Genomic DNA, 22,944 nt, shown 5'->3' with positions numbered 1-22,944 from the left:
GGGCAGCGGGGCAGGCCCCGACCGGCGGGGGAGAAGGGCTGCGAAGGATGGATGAGACTCTGGGCGAAGACCCGGCGGAGGGAGGTTTCTGGGCTTCTCTGCACACGGAGGGGGCGGAGGCTCGACTCGGGCTGTTGGCGGGCTGAAAGGCCAGCGGAGGTAGGACCCAGGGAACCCAGGATTGGGGCCCGGAGGACGAGTGCGGGTTGATTGGAGAACAGCTGCTGAGTGGGGCGGCGGGGAAAAGCTGTCGTGAGGCTCCTGAGGCCTCCTGTTCCCCGGGAGCGAACGGCAGAGCCACCCGCGGCCCGGCACTCCAAGGGAGCGGTACGGTTGTCGTCTTCACATCCAGGTTCAACACTGAGAACTGTGGTCTTTGACACCTTTCGGGGTTATCCATACTTGGAAGCGGCGCAGAACCTTCTGGAGAGAGCAGGAATTGGAATAAAGAGCACAGATAGGAGTATTCAGAGCTAGTGACTCAACTGGATTTGGGTTGGGTCAGAGCGAGTGGAGGAGGGGGAGAGAGCGTGAGCATTGGAGACTTGGGGTGCCAAAATATTTAAGGAAGTGTTGCTGATCAATAGGTGGAGCTATTGCTCCAGCACTTTACTATTGCCCCTGGGCCGGGAGGGAGTTCTGGGTTCCTAGCAAGCTTTTTCTTAAGGTGTTTGGCAAAGTTAATATTCTTTCACAGGTTACCTCTTGGACAAAATTAGGGATTATTTTGGTTCGACTATTTCCATTTGGATAAGATGTCACCTTACTATTCAGTTACACACTGTTAAAGTATTAATTACATAATACGGTGTTTTAAAATATTGACGGAGTTAGCCCTTGCTTGCCTTTACCCTCTTTAGAAAAAGAAATGGAATCTTATCAGTGTTAAAAGCTTTCTGAGGTGGTTGAGTTTTTTCTGTTAGAGCAAGTCAGTTAAAGAATTTTAACTATGTTTTGAGTTAGGGAAGGCTTTCAAACTGTTCAGCAGCTCTTTTGAAGATAGAGTAAAAGTCCATGTTGTAAGTAATCTCATACTGCCCAAGACGAGGATTCAAATACTACTTTAGTGTGTGTATGGGGCTTCCCCAATAGCTCAGCTCTTAAAGAATGCGCCTGCAATACAGGAGACACAAGAAACGCTGGTTCGATCCCTGGTTGGAGAAGGTCCCCTGAAGGAGGAAATGACAACCCACTCCAGTATCCTTGTAAAATTCCATGGACAGAGGAGTCTGGCGGATTGCAGTCTGTGGGGTTCGTAAAGAGTCCCCCGCGACTGAGAACACACGCACTTTTCTTGGTGTGTGTATGTGTTTGAGGCTGCAGGAGAGGTCCAAGAAAATTTAATTTTATCTTTGTTGTTCAGTTGCTTAGTATTAAAGTTTAGAAAAAATGAAATTTTCGCAGTTCCTGCGTTATTTCGCATCAAGTTCTAAAGAGTTCCAATCAGGAAAATAACTGGGGATATGGGAAGTATGTGCTGCACTTGAATCATGATCTAGAATGTTGGCTATTTTATATGTGATCCAGTATAACTTGGCAAGTTTTATCTCTTTCTTTCCTTGAGTATTAGTGCTTTCTCTTGTTTGTTTTTGTGTTCTCATTGGCACTCAATACTTGCTTTTGTTAAAGTAATAAAAATGAGGCTGAAGAGTTTTTGGTGTTGAGGTTGTGGGTGAATTTATAAAGACGGGCCTCCAGAAATTATTCTGGATGTTTATATCCAAACTCTTTGGTCTAGCTCATTCTACCTAGGATGTAATGCCCTTCCTGTTAATAACTTGGCAATAGAAATGGGGTCAAACAGCAGTTAATATTCATAATCTACCGTCAGTTAATATACTCATGAGGCCGCTAAGAGTCCTTAAGTCGAGTTCCTATCACCTCTCACGATTGGAAGCTTAAGATCCTGTTTCTAATGGTAAACTTTTAACATGATTTCAGAGGAATAGACCTTTTACTTCTCAGGTGAACTAACTCCTACATAAGATGGAACTTTAGTTTTTTTCACTTGTTAGTCTTATTCTTCATTTCAGTTCAGTTGCTCAGTCCTGTCCAACTCTTTGCGACCCCATGAATTGCAGCACACCAGGCCTCCCTGTCCATCACCAACTCCCGGAGTTCACTCAAACTCAAGGTCCGTCGAGTCGGTGATGCCATCCAGCCATCTCATCCTCTCTCGTCCCCTTCTCCTGCCCCCAATCCCTCCCAGCATCAGAGTCCTGAACAAATGAAGACTAGATGTTATTTAAAAGATTTTTAAGGTCCTTGAGTTCAAAGATGTGTATTGCTGTGTGCAGTGTAGTCAGTGTTAATAGTTCTGCCTCTTGGAAATGAAACAGTGGTTCTGATTATGTGGTTTTTGTATGAAATTTTATTTGCTAAGTTTTTTTGGATACTGAGCTGACTGAACTGTAAGTCGGATAGAAATACCTAAAATTGGAAACATGTAGAACTCCTAATTCTAAATTAATGTACTGTTTGAATATTTTACATTACCTATATTGTCTGTTATTTTGAAACTTTTAAAACTTAAGTATCCTACCTGGTTTGTTCTTCATATTCTTAGTTTATTAGTAGCAGTAGGACTTCTTATAGTATTGGCATGTATTTGCTTTTCCGCCAAACAAGATAGATTTCCAGTTGTTAATTACCGCGTGTGTTTATAATGCATGGTCTAGAAATTTGAAGTATATTACTTGAGATGTTACTTCCTGTGTACCAAGATTGCTTGTTTTTATGAACCAGAGACTTTACCGGTTGAATTTGTGGGAGGTAAGCTGATTATTTTTATCTGTTCCTCTCTAGGGAGGATGATACTCAGGCAAGAAGGTATTGTTCACAGCCCAGACTGAGATGGCAGTGTAATTAGTCAATACAATAGAAAGTAAAACTGAATCCATTTACCCTTAAACTGTAGCAAAGAGGTGTTAATTCTAATAAAGATACCTAACTAGATGTAAATACCCATGAACAAAGTAAAGATGATAGCAATAATAAAGTAAATAAAACAATGTAGTTTACCAATTGAAGTGTTAAAATACAAAGATTCTGGGGACTTCCCTGGTGATCCAGTGGGTAAGACTCCACATTCCCAATGCAGGCCGCCTGGGTTTGATCCCTGGTCAGAGCATTAGACGCCCCAAATTGCAGCCTTAGGTATCGGTTGAAGGGCTGTGTTGTTGTTCAGTTGCTAAACTGTGTCTGGTTCTTTGCACCCCATGGACTGTAGCCCACTAAGCTCCTCTGTCCATGGGGTTTCTCTGGAGTCGGTTGCCATTTCTTTCTCCAAGGGGATCTTCCCAACCCAGAAATCAAACTCCTGTATCCTGAGCCACCTGGAAAGCTCAAAGAGGTGGTGTGTCCATACACTTAAAAAAAAAAAAAAAACATTGAACTGTAAAAAAAAATTGTGCTCCTTACAGAATGTGTTTTATACTGCAATAAAAAATTTTTTTAAGTTTTATTGCTGATTTTGTCAGGGAAAAAAAAACAAAGCCAGTGAGGCTGAAGTATACATAATTCAGGAACTTTTGTAAACCTGAAATTCATACTCTTTGCTTTGTGAAGTCAATAATTTATGGGATGTTTAATAAGATAATAAATTTTAACAAATACTTTGTAATGTTCCCTTGCTGTGTCCAGACCAGTTCATATAAAATATAACCTACCTGTACCACAGTTTTAAAAAATCAATGTCCTAACAAAGATAAAGGAGATTAAAAGGAAAGTAGCTGCAATATGATATCTATTTTAAGATCCAGATGAACAGGTACAACAACATCATAAATCATAAGATCATCTGTCTGTAAATATAAACTAAATTTATAAAGTATATCTACTACCAGTATAGATGTGTGCATTGGTAAATAATGCTGTGTTACCATCAGTGTTACGATTTTTCTCCCCCCAAGTTATGGACAGCTCCTGGTGAAGTTCTGAAAAAAACACAGAATAATCAAGAATTTGTGGATTAGAAGGGATTTTTAAAGGCTATTTATATAAAGCATTATCTTTCAAAGCCAGTGCTTTTGCCTAACCAAACTAGTATCTATATTAAATTTCATTTTGCTCAATCCTCTCTTTTGGTCTGTAGAAATCCCTTTGACTCTTGGTTTTCTCTTCCAGGTATTAGCTGTGTCTTCCAGCTTTGTGCCATCTGAGAAGATATACATTTTCAATTATTTAAATGGTGTCCTTTTTTCTTTTTTAGAAGTGCATCCTACAGAAACCATTAGAATACCAGTAGTAATCAATAGAAACGTCCTTTGCATCATGGAAATGAGAATAGTATGCATTATACTTTAATAACTACAAAATTATATAATCATGCTGTCATAAAACACTCCTTTCTTCTGAGCTGTTCTCTTCCGTCATCTCCTAGTCACGTTCATTCAGTGCCTGACTTATTAGCAAAATATCAGTCTTGTCCTGTCCCATACAGTAGTGACTAATTACGGTTGGCTGTAGAACAGTTAAAATGTGTCTTGTGTTACTGAGGAACAGAATTAAAATGTCAGTTGTTGGACAGTTTTTGTGTATGTTTCAAACAACTTGGATATGAGTCCAGTGTAAATTTTATGAAATATAAGTACAGATAAAATATTTCCAAGGAAAAATTAGCATCTGAATTGAGATGTACCGTTAGTGTTATGTACACTGGCTTACTATGAAAAATGATTTTTTTAATATCATTAATTTTGATTACATGTTTCAATAATTTCACCTATTTCTTTTTGCCTTGTTAATGTAGATACTAGGGGAAAATTTTTTAACGGGGACCTGAACTCTGGACCTAAAAAATTTTAAATTATATATGTGACTTGAATTCTATTTCTCTTGGGTGGTGCTGTGCTAGACCCTAGGGAGGGGGATGGAAACAGATAAATGTCTAAAATATGATCTTTTCCCTTTGAATCTAGAACTCAGATGGTAAATGTTTCAACTATGGGACAACAGATAGTGTGTGGCTGTTCTGGTAACTGCTCCTTGTTTTAGATTAAAATGTTATAATCCAGTCATATCTTCTGAGTAAAGGAAGAGGGGTATGTATTTGCCTTGCCTGAGCTAGTGCAACCTATATTCTACCTTTTTTGGATAATTATTTTGGATTGGATAATTCACTGGAGAAGAATTCGTTGGATCAAAAAATACTGCCATTTTTAAAGCTCTGATATTTGTTGCCACCTGACCTCCAGAAACATAGTAACAATTTATACTGCCAGCAGTATATGAGAATGCCCTTCTTCAAGGGCTGATGAGAAAGAGGGAAACATTTGCAGAAACTTCAGGGAAATGGAGGAAGAAGTGGCTACTATTTCATGGGTGGTGTAAATTACCTTTTTCTGGGATTGGTGACACAGCTGACCCTTTATAAATGATAGAAATAACAATTCATTTTTTACAAGTTGGTTTTGAGGACACATGTACCCTTAATTCTAGTTTCACTTTGCTGACTAGGTGATAAATGGCCTTTCTTTCTTCCTTTCTTATTGATTACTTGGTGAAGTTGGACATTTCCCATTTTTCTGGCCATTTGTGTATCTTTGTGACTTAACTGTTACATAAACTTCCCAGTTTTTAATTTGGATTTAGATTGCTTTTTTGACTTCAAATTACAAAACATCAAACAATATTCTTTAGAAAATGGGCTTGAGACATTCACGTTAGTAAATATTGTTTGTGTTGCCAATTTAGAACCCAGATCATTAGAAACATTTTTATATGCAGAGCTTGTTAAGCTCGGGTAGGCAAGGAAAATGTTTTGTACTTAGAAGCATTTTAAACATTTCTTTTTTCTCTTTCCAGAAAACTAAGATATGTTTAAAGATGTGTTTGGATTCTTCCCGCCAACCAGACTGTAGAGTTTATTATTTGTACCATAATTTTTCTTTAAAAAGGAGACTTACAAAAAGCATTTGAACTAAAAGCAACCACGTTGTAGTTCGGTGTGCCACCAATAATTGTTAGTGCTAACTAATTAGTCAGTCACTAACTAATAAGATTCTTAACTTCCGGGCCTTCATTTCTTTGTCTCTTTTGCAGTTTGTGTAATCTTTAGTTCCCCAACCAGGGATTTAACCCCGTACCTAACCACTGAACTGCTAGGAAATTCTCTCATTTCTTTAAAGAGAACAGCTTGAACCTGAATAGGGAAGGCCAGAGATTCTTGTGCCAGTTCTAATCTGTTGATACTGTCTTATCAGTATTACATATCTGTTGGTAGCTTTATGAGGTCTCAGACTGTGGAGGAGGGAGTGATATCATTGATTATTAATGGCACATGTGTCATATGTTTGCCATTTCTGGTCTCTGTCAATTCTAGCTTTCTATGATACCAAGAAACAAAACTTTGGAATCATATTTGAATTGTTCTCTTTTAAGCTGCTCTCATTTTTCTGTTGTGTCTGCTTTTTGGGACCTGTTCTCCCATCTCTCCCCCTTGCCACTATTACCTTTTACAGTGGAGGCAGTTAAGGCAATGTGCCAGGCAATAAACCTCATCTAAAATAGTGTCCATGGTCTATTAATGTAACTATAAATATAGTATGAAACAGATACAGAGGTGAGCCAAGAAAGAAAGCAAATGGGTTCTGGGGTTTATGAGTAGTTTTGTATAGCCAAAAAAAAAAAAAAAAAATGGGAGGTGGCAGAGACAAGGCTAGGCCAGTGGCCAAAGGTAGGCGATGAAGGGCTACTTGAATTTTGTTTGGTAGATTATGTGCAACTTTTTGTAAAGATTTTAAGTAGATAAGTAAAATGGTCAGATTTGTGTTTTAGGATTATTCTGACTGCATTGTGATGCTTTTGTCTCCTTAGCTGTAGACTTTTTCTCCTTATTAGGCTATTAAGATATGGGTTAAAATGATGGCCTGAACCATACTACCAAGAGAAAGGGTATAGGAACAGGTTATAAAAATATTTGGAAGGCAGAATCAACAGGGATTAAAATGGGATGTTAGAGTACATTTAAAGCTAGGTTTCTGTATTGGATGAATGATGAGTCTATGCATAGAGAACAGATTCCTATAGAGAATGATGAGTTCAGTTTTTGACGTGTTGAATTTGTGATTCCTGTTCAGTTCAGCTCAGTTGCTCAGTCATGTCTGACTCTTTGCAACCCCATGGACTGCAGCACTCCAGGCTTCCCTGTCCATCACCAACTCCTAGAGCTTGCTCAGAGTCATGTCCATTGAGTTGGTGATGCCACCCAACCATCTCATCCTCTGTCGTCCCCTTCTCCTCCTGCCTTCAATCATTCCCAGCATCAGTGTCTTTTCCAATGAGTCAATTCTTCTTGATTCCTGTAGACATAGCTTTTATTTATTTCTGGTTGTGCTGGGTCTTTGTTGCTGGGTGAGGGCTTTTTCTAGTCGTGGCAAGCGGGGCTACTCTTCATTGCAGTGTAGGGGCTTCTCAAAATGGTGCAGAGAAGGCAATGGCACCCCACTCCAATACTCTTGCCTGGAAAATCCCATGGACGAAGGAGCATGGTAGGCTCCGGTCCATGGGGTTGCACAGAGTCAGACACGACTGAAGCGACTTAGCAGCAGCAGCAGCAACGTGGTGGCTTCTCTTGTGGGCCACAGGCTCTAGGCATGTGAACTTCAGTAGTTGGCAGCACACAGGCACAGTAGTTCTGGCTCACAGGCTTAGTTGCTCTGCAGCATGCGAAATCTTCCTGGACCAGGGATTGAATTCATGTTCCCTGCGTTGGCAGGCAGATTCTTATACACTGTACAACTAGGGAAGTCCAAAACATCAGTATTTAGGTAGTAATAAGGGAAAAGCTCTAGTTAGGAAGGAGCTCGCCTAGTTGAACATACAGATAACCATGGAAAATTTTTTCAAGGAATAATCTTTTTCTTTTTACAGTATAACTTTGAATTATGTCCCTGTGTGTGTTTAGTGCTTCTAGTATGCAACCAATTAATTATTGAGATTTTTACACATCTAATATTTGCAGTCACATAGCTTGGAGAACTGATTCACCCACCGCTGCTGTTTTGATACCTGCTAAACCTCTAGAGCAGTGACTCTCAACCAGGGGCCACTCCCATCCCACTCTGGACATCTGATAATGTCTGGAGACATTTATTATAAGTCATCGCAGTAGGGGGGATGGTGATTGGCATCTAGTGGGTAGGGCTAGCAATGCTGCTAAGCATCCCACAGTGATCTGTGAAGCACCTCACAACAGGATTATTGAGCCCTAAATATCAATAGGGCCAAAACTGAGAAACGGCTCTAAAATCTAGATGAGATGAAAGAGAGCTCATCAGTTTTACTAAGGTCTTGGAGATTCTTAGATACTCTAAAATTAAATTAACAATTCTATGAAGTAGTTGAGATTCTGCCCTAAGTCTTATAGAGGTTAGGTTCAAAAACAAATGGTTATAGCAGTGCCGAGGTTCTGTGCCTTGGAAGAGTACAATGGTGATACAGTTCAAATGAGGTGGAAATCTCAGCAGGATGACTGGTTAAGGCCTCCAGAACAGTTGGTATTTAAGCTGTGCTTTGATAAATGCTGAGTGGGCTTACTTTTAGGTTCAAGGAATTGATACTTTAGAGGAATCACTCTTTCATGTAATTTACATGAAGGCAAGAGTTTAGAACCAGATTACTGCTAGCTAAGAAAAAATTATCCTCTAAACCCCTTAAATTTTTTATCAAAGCCCCATGGACATACTTTGATCCTTGTTAGAAAACTTAAATTTTATGCAAAGCTGCTTTATCAGTACACCTTAGATAAGTGTTTTTAACCTTGAGAAGTAAAGATGACTCCTTTGAGGAAAGTCATACAGTGTAGCTAACTTTACACTATAATGACATTCATAGACATAGGCCTAATTCTGGCTTTATTGATAATTGGCTACAGGCATATCTGTCTGGGCTTCAGTTCTGTCATCTATAAAATGAAGGGCATTAGAGTCAGTGGCTTCTGAGGTCCCTTCCAGATCAAACCCTTCTTCATACTAGGTGACCAGTTAAAATTTTGTGCCAAGGTGCACTTAAATACCCATCTAAAGTATAAAGACTTTAAGCTTTCTCTGTACATTATTTTCTCTTGTTGCTGTGTAACTTTAGCAGTCAGACTTTGTACAAAAAGACCCACTTTTGTGTAGTCATACCTCCATCTTGTGGCCTTTCAGAATATTGCCACTAAATTTTGTTTTATAATTATGGCCATAATTAACATTACCTTTAAAAGCTAGAAATATTTAAAGTGCTTATTATCTGACGTTGCTATTAAATGTTTTACACAGATTATTCCATTTTATCATAGCACTTGTTTTTTAAGCTAAGAGTAAAGATTTCCTACTACTGTATTCTAAGTACACCGATTATATGAGATTTGTCTGAGTAACAGGCTCATCTTGTGGTGCTGCTCCATAAAATAGGAGGCAAGTAGCTGTGTTTTCCAGCTCTAAGGATTTGGCTCACATTTCTTCGGGTGCTTGTGCAGTGTCAGTCTGCCCCCACCCCTTTAGATCCTTAGTCTCAAAACTTTGGTATGGAGATGTAGTAAGAGTTTGTTACAGATTTGAAAAACAAAGAATGACAAATCGTGTGAATACTTGAGCTGAGATAATAGTTTCTTTAATAACAGCTGTCTTCAGTTTTTTAGTTAGGGTTGCGAACTCTAGTGCCAACAGGAACCCAGGACCTGGCACCAAGCAGATAAGGTAATTGTGTTAAACAAGAAATGTAAGCTTTATGTAGAAAATCTCCTGGTTAAAAAATTAGCAGCCAACTTAATTAGGAAAAGCAAAAAACTGTTGAGTCAAACAGATGAGGCCACGTGGCTGATTTACCTTTTAGGCCAGGAATTTGGGCTTATCTACAGAGCAGAGGTCTTAAACTGATCCATTAAAAGTCGTTTACGTTATTAAATTATATTGAAATTTTTTCTGAAGTTAAGTAGGTAATGTAGTGATTAAAAAACCCAGCTTTCAGAATTAGGCCAATTTGAGGTTGAGTCACAGTTCCTCAATACTTATTACATCACATACACTGCTTCTCCAGATTAATCCCTAAACTCTCTTGAAGATTGTTTCTCAGGTATCTTTATGGGCTCCTGTTCTTTTACTTCTGAAATTCAGGTGTCAGTACAGGAGACTCAGGAGATGTGGGTTCAATCCCTGGGTTGGATAGATCCCCTGGAGGAGGAAATGGCAACTCGCTCCAATTTTCTTGCCTGGAGAATTCCATGGACAGAGGAGCCTGGCGGGGTACAACCCATGGAGTCACAAGGAGTCAGACATGACTGAGCGACTAACACTTTCACTTTCTTTCACTTCTGGTAGTTTTTAGATTTTCTTCCCACTACAGACATTCTTGGTAATGTGATCTGTTCCCATAAATAGAAGATCTGCATTATACATTATTGATATTCCAGGAAACAACTCTCAAAAGTGATGTCTTAAAAAAGAAAATTCTTTCCTTAGGAGTTAGAATAATGTAAAAAGTTCAGGTGCATTCTCTCTGCTAATTGTTTTTATCTACTTAACAACATTGCATCCAGTCACATTAGATAGCATTTGAATGGTTATATAAATATTTTTAATGATTATTCTTACCTTTAAAATACTTGACAGTATTATACAGAGGGCCAAGTGAACTGTGTCATTATATATAAGGAACTTGAGCCTCCTTGGATCTGGTTCCTCACGGGGCAGCAGAGGGTCTTGGAACAGAGGGACACGGTAGTTTCAATGTGGCAGGATGGGGAGGTTGTCTGGCCATGTAACCAGTTTCACCAAAAACAGACTATGACAGGCTAGAGATTGCTGAATTTAGATTAGGTCTTTACCAGAATGGAAGGTTCGCTCTCATCTACCTCTCATTCAGCTTCCCTTCTACAAAAACAGCTTGCTCCAGCTGGAAATAGAGAAGTTTTAGTAGTCTGTTAAAAGTTTGAGCTTCTAGCCTCCTTTTGTTCTTTAAAATAGTAAAGAATAATTAAGACATTGAGTGCTTTCTACTGAGTTTTAGTATCAGAAATAATGTCATTAGTAAGTAACTACAATACTGTTATACCTAATATAATATACCATATTATGATCTGACACCCAGTCTGTATTAGGCTTGTTCAAGTCAGAATCCATAAAGGTCCACATGTCCCAGTTGCTGAAGTATCTCACCATCTTTTATAATCTGACAGTTCTTCCTCCTCTAAAAAAAAATTATTGGAATAGTTTTGGTTATGGTTTTAGATTATATTTCTGAAGGTGGTGCAGACCCATTTTCCCTGTATTCCCACTATCCCCAGTTAATAACAACTTATGTTAGTATGGTACATAGAAAGTGAAAAGACAAACTATGAACTGAGAGAAAATAGTTGCAGATTATATATGTGATAAAGGACTTATACCCAGAATATGTAAACAATCCTTATAACTCAGCAAGATAATTTTAAAATAGGATTTTTTTTTTTATGAACTAAAATAAAAACTCTAGGTTTATTCCAAGTCCTAGATCATGGGCAAAAGATTTAAATAGACATTTCACCAAAGAAGATGTACCAGTGGTTAATGACCAAATCAAAGGAAAAAAAAAAATTGCTTAGCATGATTAGAGAAATGCAAATCCAATGAGATTATCACTTTGTACCAGTAGAATAGCTATAAACAGAAAGGCAGTAAAAAAGCATTGATGAGGATGTGGAGAAATTGGAACCTTAATACACTACTAGAAGTAATGTAAATGGTGTGGCCACTTAGGGAAACAGTTTAACAAGGTATAAGTTTTCCCTTACCACTGTAGCAAATGACCACAAGCTTGGTGACTTAAACAGCACAGATGTATCATCTTAGTTCTTAAGATCAAAAGTCTGAAATGGGTTTCACTGTGTTAATATCAAGGTGTTGGTAGGTATAATGACTCCTGTCTACCTGGGACCTCAGCGTGTGACCTTATTTAGAAATAGGGTCTTTGCAAATGTAATTGAGATGGGGTCATACTCAATTAGGGTAGGGTGGGCCCTGATGTCCTCATAAGAAGAGAGGCTACATACACACAGAAGATCATGTAAAGATAGAGGCAGACATAAAAACATCTGAGGCCACCAGAAGCTGCCAAAGGTGAGGAAAGATTCTGCTCCAGAGCCTAGAGGGCATGGCCCTACTGACACTCTGATTTTGGACTTCTGGCATCCAGAACTTTGAGAGAATACATTTCTATTGTTTTAAGCCACTGAGTTTGTGCAGTTCTAAGAAACGGATACAATAGATCTGTGTTTCTTCCAAAGGCCTAAGATAATGTTTTCTCGCCTTTTCAACTTCTATGGACTACCTGTATGCCTTGGTTCATGGTTCATCTTCAAAGCCAGCAGCATAGCATCTTTAAATCTCTCTTGTTTCTTGTCACATCTTCTTTGATTCCTAAGAATCTGTGTGATTACAGAGGGCCCAACCAGATAGTCCTGGTTAATTTACCTATCTCAGGTTCTTACATCCGCAAAGTTCATTTTTCATGTAAGATAACATATTAAAGGTTCCTGGGATTAGACAGCCTCTGGGTGTCATCTGCCTACCACAGGCAGTCTCTTTAAAAAGTAAAACATATTTGCCATACGTACTGCCATACGTATGACCTAGCAGCCCCACTTCTAGGTATCCGCCAGAAAAAAGATGACATATATGTCTGCATACAGATTTGTATGCAGTATTCAGAGCAGCATTGTTTATAATAGCCATGAAGTAAATACAGTTAAAATCCCAGCAAGTGGTAAATGGATAAACAAAAATGTGATATATTCATACAATGAAATACTATTCAGCTACTGACAAATTGGAATATAGTTGAACCTCAGAAACATGCTGTGTGAAAGAAGTCTAGTTCAAAAGATCACGTTATATGAAATGTTCAGAAATGGTAAGTCTTGAGAAAGAAGGTGAATTTAGTGGCTGCCTTGGAGTAGGTAAGGGGATTTATCTCACTGTGCATGAGAGATTTGAGGGGTATGACATGAATGCTCTAAAGCTAAATTGAGAGGATGGTTTAACAACTCTATATAAATGGTTTTTTGTTAGACTTTTTTATTATACATTGAGTATTTAAGATAACTTCACATCCTTACAGCAGGAAATTGTGTTTCCATATACCAAGCAACAAACTACTGAAAATTAACATTAAAACAAAATACTATTGGGATTCCCTGTTGGTTCAGTGACTAAGACTCTGTGCTCCTAATGCAAGGGGCCTGGGTTTGATCCCTGGTTAGGGAACTAGATGCCGAATGCTGCAGTGAAGGTCATAGTTTCCACCGGCTACACAAGACACTGTGTGGCCAAAATGAATTTTTTTTAAAAAAGCATTTACAGAAGCATCAAAAAAGTGAAATACTTAGGGACAAACCTGACCAAAGATGTAAAAAACCTGCAGACTGAAAACTACTAAACATTGCTGAAAAGTGTGAAAAAAGGTCAGTAAATGGAGACATACACCCTGTGCATGGGCAGGAAGACTCAATATTGTTAGGGTCACAACTCTATTATTAAAAATTAAAATCCTTGAATTGTACACTTAAAGTAGGTGAATTTTATACTATGTAAATCATACTTCAAGAAGGCTGTTTAAGAGAAAAACAAGAACAATGTACAGGGATTGGGTTCATACACCTAAATGTAATAAAACTTCTAGAAGAAAACAAAAATCTAAATGACCTTGGGTCAGACAAAGATTTGTTAGATATGACTCTGAAAAGTATGATCCACAGAATTTCTTCAAAATGTATACCTTCTGCTGTGTAAAAAACACTGCTAAGAAAATGAAAAAAGCCACAGCTGAGAGAAATCTTCTGCAACACACATAACTTGCAAAGGACCTGTGTTCATAGTAACTTAAGTCTCAATATTTCAAACCCAGTTTTTTGAGTAATAGATCGCAACATCTCCTTTACCATAGAAGATACATCAGTGGCAAAGAAGTACACGAAAAGATGTTCACCATTATTTAGGGATATGCAAATTAGAATCACAATGAAATGTCACTACCAATCTATTAGGGATAAATTTTAAAGGTTCATACTGCCAAATGCTAATTTAAATGCAGAACACCTGAAACTCTTGGATACTTAGCTAATGAGCCAGCACCCCTTCTCCTACATATTTAGGATAAAGAAAAACTTACATTCACACAAGAATCTGTACAGAAGTTGTAGCAACTTTATAATCTCCCAAAACTAGAAACACCCAAATGCTCTTCAATAAAAGTATAAACTCGTACTCCACCTGTATAGGAATGACTGTTGATGATAATAGTGTGGTGAATCTCAAAGGCATTATGCTGAATGAAAGAAGCCATGCAAATGACTGTGTATTGTGATTCCGTTTATGTGATGACTCAGGCAGAACTATGGGGAACAAAATGTAAATGGCTTCCTGGGAGTGGTGGTAGAGTGAAACTGCAAAAGGTCATGTAGGACACTTTGGGGGTGATAGAATCATTGTTTCTTGGTGATCCAGTGGTAGTTTGGTGACTATACATATTTTTCAAAACTCACAACCATATGCCTAAAGTTAATTTTCTATAGGGAATTGCTTGGCACCCTAGTGGTTAGAGCTTGGTGCTTTCACTCCTGTGGGCTCAGGTTCGATCTCTGGTTGGGGAACTAAGATCCTGTAAACTGTGCAATGTAACCAAAGGAAAAAAAGAATTAAAAAAATTTTTATGTGAACTCTTATTTTTAATCTAAAGAATTTTTTTTTTCCCTAAGCAAATTTATCCTCAAAAAGCCTGGAAAAATAAGGGAACAACTAATAGTTGATATAGATTAGAAAACTGCAAACTGATAGACTTGAATAGACTACAACAACACTTATATTAAATCTGAACAGACTGAATGCTCTCATTATCAGATTAAAGGAACAAGACTTAGGCATATGCTCTTTACAAGAAGATAAGGAACACAGAAGTTCAAAGAGTGGTAGAAAATACACTATGCAACATTGATTAGAAGAAGGCAGTGTGTCTCTATTATCTGATAAGGGAAGTAGACTGTAAGACGAGCAATATTACATCAAAAAGGTGGGCATTTCAAAATGATAAAAGGATTATTGATTCACCAACTCATAACAGTCCCAGACGTTTGTGCTCTTAATAACATAACTTGAAAATAGAGCAAGAAGAAGTGAAACGCTTCCAAACTTTCTTTGATGCCAGTCAAGATAAGAAAACCTATCAAAGATATTGTAAGGGTGGAGAAGGCTGTGTCAGGGTAAGACTTATTGATGTATCATTTAAACTGACTTAAACGGGGGTGACAAAATAACTTTCAGCCAAGGATGGAAAGGCCACCAACTGAGATAGGGCAAATTGCAGGTGAAGCAGATTTCCTGGGTAAGATCAGATATTTATTTTTGGATATGTTTAATTTGAAGTGTCTGCTAGAGATGCTTTTGCGTATAGGAGTGACTTCTAGGAAGAGACAGAAATTGGGTTGGCAGCATTAAATTCATAGGACTATATATGGATTGAAGTCACCAAGAAAAGGTAGGTAGAGAACACGAGGAATACGGACTCGATGTGCAAGGCCCTTATAAAATTGGTTCTGCTTCCTCTTCAACCCCAGCTTCCATGTTTATTACATAAAAGCATACTTTGTTTTACTATAGCAAACTGGGGGGGGGGTTTGGGGAATACATGATTTCTCTTTGTTGATGTTCTACTGTCTCCTTCAGTTTGGTCACTCAGTCGTGTCTGATTCTTTTGTGACCCCGGGGACTGCAGCACGCCAGGCTTCCCTGTCCATCACCAACTCACGTAGCTTGCTTAAAGTTATGTCCATCAAGTTGGTGATGCCATCCAGCCATCTCATCCTCTGTCATCCCTTTCTCCTCCGCCTTCAACCTTTCCCAGCACCAGGGTCTTTTCAAATGAGTCAGTTCTTTGCATCAGGTGGCCAAAGTATTGGAGCTTCAGCATCAGTCCTTGCAATGAATATTCAGGACTGATTTCCTTTAGGATGGATTGGTTAGATCTTCTTGATGTCTAAGGGACTTTGAAGAGTATCTTCACAACCACAGTTCAAAAGCATCAATTCTTTGATGCCCAGCTTTCCTTATAGTCCAACTCTCACATCCGTACATGACTACTGGAAAAACCATAGCCTTGACTAGACAGACCTTTGTTGGCAAAGTAAGATCTCTGCTTTTTAATATGCCATCTAGGTTGGTCATAACTTTCCTTCCAAGGAGTAAGCGTCTTTTAATATGGCTGTAGTCACCATCTGCAGTGATTTTGGAGCCCAGAAAAATAAAGTCTCTCACTGTTTGCATTGTTTCCCCATCTATTTGCCATGAAGTGATGGGCCTGGATGCCATGATCTTAGTTTTTTGAATGTTGAGTTTTAAGCCAACTTTTCCGCTCTCCTCTTTCACTTTCATCAAGAGGCTGTTTAGTTCTTCTATGCTTCTGCCGTAAGGGTGGTATCATCTGCATATCTGAGGTTATTGGTATTTCTCCCGGCAATCTTGATTCCAGCTTGTGCTTCATCCAGCCCAGTGTTTCTCATGATGTACTCTGCATAAGTTAAATAAGCAGGGTGACAATATACAGCCTTGACGTACTCCTTTCCTGATTTGGAACCAGTCTGTTCCATGTCCCGTTCTAACTATTGCTTCTTGACCTGCATACAGATTTCTCAGGAAGCAGGTCAGGACGTCTAGTATTCCCGTGTCTCTCAGAATTTTCCACAGTTTTTGTGATCCACACAGTCAAAGGCTTTGGCATAGTCAACAAAGCAGAAGTAGATGTTTCTCTGGAACTCACCTGCTTTTTCTGTGATCCAGTGGATGTTGGCAATTTAATCTCTGGTTCCTCTGCCTATTCTAAATCCAGCTTGAACATCTGGAAGTTCATAGTTCATGTACTGTTGAAGCCTGGCTTGGAGAATTTTGAGCATTACTCTGCTAGTGTGTGAGATGAGTGCAATTGTGTGGTAGTTTAAACATTCTTTGGCATTGCCTTTCTTTGGGACTGGAATGAAAATTGACCTTTTTCAGTCCTGTGGCCACTGCTGAAAGTGAAAGTGAAGTCGTGTCCAACCCTCAGCGACCCCATGGACTGCAGCCTTCCAGGCTCCTCCATCCATGGGATTTCCCAAGCAAGAGTACTGGAGTGGAGTGCCATTGCCTTCTCCGTCACTTAAGCACTGCTGCTGCTGCTAAGTCGCTTCAGTCGTGTCCGACTCTGTGCGACCCCATGGACGGCAGCCCGCTAGGCTCCTCTGTCCCTGGGATTCTCCAGGCAAGAATACTGGAGTGGGTTGCCATTTCCTTCTCCAATGCATGAAAGTGAAAGTGAAGTTGCTCAGTTGTGTCCGACTCTTAGCGACTCCATGGACTGCAGCCTACCAGGCTCCTCCGTCCATGGGATTTTCCAGGCAAGAGTACTGGAGTGGGGTGCCGTTGTGTTCTCCATGGCCACTGCTGAGTTTCCCAAATTTGCTGATGTACTGAGTGCAGCACTTTCACAGCATCATCTTTCAGGATTTGAGATAGCTCAACTGGAATTCCATCACCTCCACTGCTTTGCTCATAGTGATGCTTTCTAAGTCCCACTTGACTTTGCATTCCAGGATGTCTGGCTCTAGGTGAGTGATCACACCATTGTGGTTCTCTAGGTCATGAAGATCTTTTCTGTATAGTTCCTCTGTGTATTCTTGCCACCTCTTCTTAATATCTTTGCTTCTTTTAGGTCCATACCATTTATGTCCTTTATTGTTCCCATCTTTGCATGAAATGTTCCCTTGGTGTTTCTCATTTTCTTGAAGAGATCTCTAGTTTCCCATTCTGTTGTTTCCTATTCTGTTGTTTTCCTCTATTTTTTTGCATTGATCACTGAGGGAGGCTTTCTTATCTCTCCTTGCTCTTCTTTGGAACTCTGCATTCAAATGGGTATATCTTTCCTTTTCTCCTTTGCCTTTTGCTTCTCTTCTTTTCATAGCTATTTGTAAGGCCTCCTCAGACATCCATTTTGCCTTTTTGCATTTTTTCTTGGGGATGGTCTTTATCCCTGCCTCCTGTACAGTGTCACAAAGCTCTGTCCATAGTTCATCAGGCACTCTGTGTAACAGATCTAATCTCTTGAATCTATTTGTCACTTCCACTGTACAATCGTAAGAGATTTCAGTTAGGTCATACCTGAATGGTCTAGCACTTTTCCCTACTTTTAAGTCTGAATTTGGCAATAAGGAGTTCGTGCTCTGAGCCACAGTCAGCTCCCAGTCTTGTTTTTGCTGACTGTATAGAGCTTCTCCATCTTTGTCTGCAAAAAGTATAATCAGTCTGATTTCAGTATTGATCATCTGGTGATGCCCATGTGTAGAGTCTTCTCTTGTATTGTTGGAAGAGGGTGTTTGCTATGACCAGCGCGTTCTCTTGGCAAAACTCTGTTAGCCTTTGCCTGTTTCATTCTGTACTCCAAGGCCAAATTTGCCTGTTACTCAGGGTATTTCTTGACTCCCTTATTTTTGCATTCCAGTCCTCTATAATGAAAAGGACATCTTTTTTGGATGTTAGTTCTAGAAGGTGTTATAGGTCTTCACAGAACCATTCAGCTTCTTCAGCATTACTGGTTGGGTCACAGACTTGGATTACTGTGATGTCGAATTGTTTGCCTTGGAAATGAACAGATATTATTCTGTCGTGTGTTTTGTTTTTTTTTTTTCTGTCATTTTTGAGATTGCATAAGTACTGCTTTTGAGACTCTCTTGTTGACTGTAATGGCTACTCCATTTCTTCTAAGGGATTCTTGTCCATAGTAGTAGATATAGTGGTCATCTGAGTTAAATTCACCCATTCCAGTCCATTTTAGTTCACAGATTCCTAAAATGTCTATGTTCACTCTTGCCATCTCCTGTTTGACCACTTCCAGTTTGCCTTGATTCATGGACCTAACATTTCTGGTTTTGCTCTTTACAGCATCGGATTTGACTTCCATCACCGTCCACAGCTGGGTGGTGTTTTTGCTTTGGCTCCATCTCTTCATTCTTTCTGGAATTATTTCTCCACTCTTCTCCAGTAGCATATTGGGCACCTACCAACCTGGGGAGTTCATCTTTCAGTGTCCTATCTTTTTGCCTTTTCATACTGTTCATGGGGTTCTCAGGGCAAGATAACTGAAGTGGTTTTGCCATTCCCTTCTCCAGTGGACCACTTTTTGTCAGAACTCTCCACCATGACACGTCTGTCTTGGGTGGCCCTACAGGGCATGGCTCATAGTTTAATTGAGTTAGACAAGGCTGTGGTCCATGTGATCAGATTGGTTGGTTTTCTGTGATTGTGGTTTTCAGTCTGTCTGCGGTCTGATGGATAAAGATAAGAGGCTTGTGGAAGCTTCCTGATGGGAGAGACTGACTGAGAGGGTAACTGGGTCTTGTTCTGATGGGCGGAGCCATTCCCAGTAAATTTTCAGTCCAATTTTCTGTTGTTGGGAGGGCCTGTATTCCCTCCTTGTTGTTTGACCTGAGGCCAAACTATGATGGAGGTAATGTGGATAATGCCACACTCAGTGCCCTTCACCCTGCAGCAGGCCACCACCAACCCACGCCTCCGCTGGAGACTAGCGGACACTGACGGACACTTCTGGGTCAGTCTCTTGTGGGATCACTGCTCCTTTCTCCTGGGTCCTGGTGCACACAAGGTTCTGTTTGTGCCCTCCAAGACTGTGTTTCCCCAGTCTGGTGTTAAGTTCTAGCGGCTCTATAGTGGGGTGAATGACGACCTCCTTCAAGAGGGCTTATGCCACACCTAGGTCTGCTGCAGCCAGAGCCCCTGCCCCTGCGGCAGGCCACTGCTGACCCGTACCTCCACATAAGACAATCAAACCCTCAAAGGCAGGTCTTTCTCAGTCTCTGTGGAGTCTCCTGGTGCGCATACACAAGGTTTTGCTTAAGCCCTCCGAGTGTCTCTGGCGGGTATGGGATTTGATTGTAAATTCGATTTCCCCCTCCTTCTGTCTTGCTGGGGCTTCTCGTTTGCCCTTGTACATGGATATATTTTGCAGTTCTTGCCCTCCCACAAAACAAACTTATGGTCATTCTCCATTACCTTTCCCAAGATCACTTCCATTCTAGTATTTTATATTTTATATACATATACACCTGATGGGAAAAATTGACTCATTAGAAAAGACCCTGATGCTGGGAAAGATTGAAGGCAGGGGGAGAAGGGGACAACAGAGGATAAGATGGTTGGATGGTATCACCAACTCAGTGGACCTGAGTTTGAGCAAGCTCCGGGAGTTGGTGATGGACAGGGATTCCTGGCATGCTGCTGTCCATGGAGTGGCAAAGAGTCGGGTGCACTTGAACAAAACTGATCTGATGTGTTTGCTATTACTATCACACTGTATTTTCTACTAGATGTAAACTCCTTTGCATTCCAGGTGTTAGCACATAGATGCTGAAATATTTACTGAAATGGGCCTGATTTATGTTTTAATAGATAACTTACTACATTCTTAAGAACTGTAGAAAATTTTAGATTCACAGATAGAATTCTTAAAAGCTCTATTTTTCTTTGATTTCAAAAAATTTTTAAAGCTACTAATTTTTGGATCAGATTTTTTCAGACTTTTAAAAGCTTTTTGGTTGTTTACAGCCAAATGGTGTTCTAATTACTTGACATTTCTACATAGCTCTGTCTGTTTATGCTGTTGATACTACACATTCTTTACTTAATTTATAAGTTGATACCTCTGTGATATATTTAGAATATCTACATCTTGGAATAATTTGGAACTAGTTGATCAGGATTACAGAAGTGTTCCATTTCAATCAGAATATCATGTTCAACAGAGTTAAATTGTATTTGAAGGTGAATTTTGCTGACAAAATTACATTTAATAGACATTTTGAGATTCTGTTTCTCCCATATGCTGACTGTCTGGTAATGATAAGAATTGATTATAAACAACAGAGTCCTATTGTATAGCACATGTAACTATATCCTATCTCCTTAGATAAACATAATGGAAAAGAATATTTAAAAAAGAGTGTATATACGTGAGTCACTTTATTGTACAGCAGATATTGGTACAACATGGTAAATCAACTATACTTCAATTTAAAAAATCAAACTTGATTAATTTTTTTCTTAAACATTTGTTAGTGTGTATGTGCAGAGAAGAACATTGGAAGACTATACACCTAACTCATATCTGTGGTGCTGGATTTAAATTAGGCAGGGAAAGATTAAGGTGTGTATTCCCTAATGATTCCGTTCAGTCGCTCAGTCGTGTCTGACTCTGCGACTCCATGAACCGCAGCACGCCAGGCCTCCCTGTGCATCACCAACTCCCAGAGTCCACCCAAATCCATGTCCATTGACTCAGTGATGCCATCTAACCATCTCATCCTGTCGTCCCCTTCTCCTCCTGCCCTCAATCTTTCCCAGCATCAGGGTCTTTTCCAATGAGTCAGCTCTTCGCATCAGGTGGCCAAAATATTGGAGTTTCAGCTTCAGCATCAGTCCCTCCAATGAATACCCAGGACTGATCTCCCTTAGGATGGACTGATTGAATCTCCTTGCAGTCCAAGGGACTCTGAAGAGTCTTCTCCAACACCACAGTTCAAAAGCATTAATTCCTTGGTGCTCAGCTTTCTTTATAGTCCAACTCTCACATCCATACATGACCACTGGAAAAACCAAAGCTTTGACTAGATGGACCTTTGTTGCTTTTTAATACTCTGTCTAGGTTGGTCATAACTTTCCTTCCAAGGAGTTAAGTGTCTTTTAATTTCATGGCTGCAGTCACAATCTGCAGTGATTTTGGAGCCCAGAAAAATAAAGTCAGCCACTGTTTTCCACTGTTTCCCCATCTATTTGCCATGAAGTGATGGGACCGGATGCCATGATCTTAGTTTTCTGAAAGTTCAGCTTTAAGCCAATTTTTTCACTCGCATCTTTCACTTTGTCAAAAGGCTCTTTAGTTCTTCTTCACTTTCTGCCATAAGTATGGTGTTATCTGCATATCTGAGGTTATTGATATTTCTCCTGGCATTCTTGATTCTAGCTTGTGCTTCCTCCAGCCCAGCGTTTGTCATGTAGTACTCTGCATATAAGTTAAATTGTATTCTATATTATTCTTTTTTTAAAGGTTTATTTCTTTACTGCACTGGGTCTTTGTTGCTGCATAGGGGCTTTTTCTAGTTGCACTGAACCAGGACTTACCTAGTTGCAGTGCAGTGGCTTCTCTTGTTGGAGAGCATGGGCTTCATGGCACATGGGCTCAGAGTTGTGGCACCAGGCTTAGTTGCCCCAGGGCATGTGGAATCTTCTGGGACCAGGGATTGAACCTGTGCCCCCTGCATTGGCAGGTGGATTCTTCACCACTGGACCACTAAGGAAAGTTCTCTGTTCAGTCATGACTGCCCACCCTGATGGAAACTTTTTTAGTAGTTACCTTTTATTAGTTTCAGTCTATCACACTGCACCACAGCCACCTTTTTCTTCTGTATGAAATCACACAGTACCTGGTTATTATCTTTTAAAAAATTTATTTATAATCATGAAGCAGGGTTCAATTCAGTTCAGTCTCTCAGTCATGTCCAGCCCTTTGCAACCCCACAGACTGCAGCACACCAGGCTTCCCTGTCTGTCACCATCTCCTGGAGCTTGCTCAAACTCCTGTCCATCAAGTCAGTGATGCCATCCAACCATCTCATCCTCTGTTGTCCCCTTCTCTTGTCTTCAGTCTTTCCCAGCATCAGGGTCTTTTCTAGTGAGTCAGTTCTTCCCAGCAGGTGGCCAAAGTATTGGAGCTTCAGCATCAGTCCTTCCAATGAATTTTCAGGACTGATTTCCTTTAGGATAGACTGGGTTGATCTTGCTGTCCAAGGGACTCTCAAGAGTCTTCTCCAACCCCACAGTTTCAAAAGCATCAGTTCTTCGGTGCTCAGCTCTCTTTATAGTCCAAGTCTCACATCCATATATGACTACT

At 39.8% G+C, this 22,944-nt stretch overlaps 1 protein-coding gene and 1 long non-coding RNA gene across 3 annotated transcripts in view; both read left to right on the top strand.

The window, feature by feature from the left end:
* Positions 1–22,944, top strand: part of NAA50 (N-alpha-acetyltransferase 50, NatE catalytic subunit) — a 32,181-nt gene that overhangs the window by 295 nt on the left and 8,942 nt on the right. The window lies entirely within an intron of this gene.
* Positions 9–11,515, top strand: LOC129643534 (uncharacterized). The gene is made up of 2 exons (XR_008710355.1): positions 9–159; positions 353–11,515. It is a non-coding gene; the product is annotated as an uncharacterized LOC129643534 (long non-coding RNA).

The sequence above is a fragment of the Bubalus kerabau genome, chromosome 2 (genome assembly GCF_029407905.1).
Source record: "Bubalus kerabau isolate K-KA32 ecotype Philippines breed swamp buffalo chromosome 2, PCC_UOA_SB_1v2, whole genome shotgun sequence".
NCBI lineage: Eukaryota > Metazoa > Chordata > Mammalia > Artiodactyla > Bovidae > Bubalus > Bubalus kerabau.
Note: the sequence above shows the minus strand (reverse complement) of the source record. Positions and strands in the feature narration are given on the sequence as shown.